This window comes from Panthera pardus, unplaced genomic scaffold, assembly GCF_024362965.1.
Source record: "Panthera pardus isolate Hobbes unplaced genomic scaffold, ASM2436296v1 HiC_scaffold_13, whole genome shotgun sequence".
Lineage (NCBI taxonomy): Eukaryota > Metazoa > Chordata > Mammalia > Carnivora > Felidae > Panthera > Panthera pardus.
In genome coordinates this window covers 203,726,088-203,727,828 of record NW_026526688.1, presented here as the reverse complement: position 1 = coordinate 203,727,828, position 1,741 = coordinate 203,726,088, and positions in this window count along the sequence as shown.

Genomic DNA, 1,741 nt, shown 5'->3' with positions numbered 1-1,741 from the left:
GGTCTCTCCACCACAGCACCGTCGGCGTGCTTGGCCAGATGATCCTGTGTCGTAGGGGCTGTCCTGTGCGGAGAAGGCATTTAGCGGGCTTCTTGCCCCCCTCCCCAGTGGTAACAGTCAAAATCGGTGCCAGACGTTTGTCCTCGGGCAGCATGGGGAGCGGTCTGCCGTGCACGTTGTGGACCTCTCTGGTGTGTGCACTCTCGCGCACTTGGCTTTTCCCTCCGCCCCTGCCGCTGTGCCGCCTTCTCGGAGGGTCCCAGGGCACTCTTGGTGAAGGCGTGCCTGCCTGTTCCTTGTTCCTGGCTGCCTTTTGGGCTTGGATGCCGTCACTCGGGTGTCCCCACGTGGGGACTGCAGTCCTGCAGCAAAGACCTCATCGTCACAGGCAGCCTGAGGGGTCTTCCTAATGCTCGTGGGTCCCCCAGCGGCCCGAACGGCACGGTGCGAAAGTACGTCATGGCTCAGCAGTGTTGACCTTGGTAGTGAATCTCCAGGAGACAGCTGAATAGAAGGCACCATTACTACGATGCTTCTTGTCATCAGCCCTTAATTTGGGCCTGGGCAGGGAGGGGTGGATGACAGAGATCAGATGACTGGCCTGAGCATAAAGCACACCTGATTTGGGCTGTCTTCTCACTTTGTTACTCTTGATGTTTTGCTTCCCCCCCCCATCGTCAGTCTGGAACTAGTGATGGGCCAGGCATTGGAGATCTCGTTTTCCGGCTGTGCTGAGCAGTCACCTTGGGCATTTGCCGAACCTCTGCCTGGGAGCCCCCCTCAGCCGTGCCCAGACGATCGGTTTGGTTTCTGAGCCCTTCCCTCTTACCCTTTTGCAAAGGCCGCCTGTCTCTGTGCCAGCCACCTCAGGTACCAGCACTCACCGCCATGGGGCCCATGGAGCCGCTTGTCACAGCCACACTGCTGGCTCGTGGTGGTGGCATGGCTTGTGTCTCCTGGCCTGACTTTTGTGTTCTCCCCCTTAAAAGTGGTTCCCTCCTCTCCTTCCCATCCCCTTCCCCCTTCCCCCTTCCCCCTTCCCCCTTCCCCCTCCCTTACCTTCCCCTTCCCCTTCCCCTTACCTTCCCCTTCCCCTTCTCTCTTTCTCCCTTCCCTTCCCACTTCCCCTTCTCTCTTTCCCCTTCCCTTCCCACTTTCCCCTTCTCTCTTTCCCCTTCCCTTCCCACTTTCCCCTTCCCTTCCCACTTTCCCCTTCCCTTCCCATTTCCCCTCCCTTCCCATTTCCCCTATTTCCCCATCCCCTCTTTCCCCCTTCCCCTTCCCTTCCCCTTTCCCCTTCCCCCTTCCCTCTTTCCCCCTTCCCCTTTCCCTCTTTCCCCTTCCCTTTCCCTTCCCCTTCCCTCTTTCCCCTTCCCTCTTCCCTCTTTCCCCTTCCCCTTCCCTCTTTCCCCTTCCCCTTCCCCCTTCTCCCTTCCCTCTTTCCCCTTCCCTTCCCCTTCCCTCTTCCCCTTCCCCTTCCCTCTTTCCCCTTTCCCTTCCCTCTTTCCCCTTCCCCTTCCCTCTTTCCCCTTCCCCTTCCCTCTTTCCCCTTCCCCTTCCCTCTTTCCCCTTCCCTCTTCTCCTTCCCCTTCCCCTTCCCTCTTTCCCCTTCCCCTTCCCTTCCCACTTTCCCCTTCCCTTCCCACTTTCCCCTTCCCTTCCCATTTCCCCTTCCCTTCCCATTTCCCCTATTTCCCCATCCCCCTTTCCCCTATTTCCCCATCCCCCTTTCCCCCCCCTT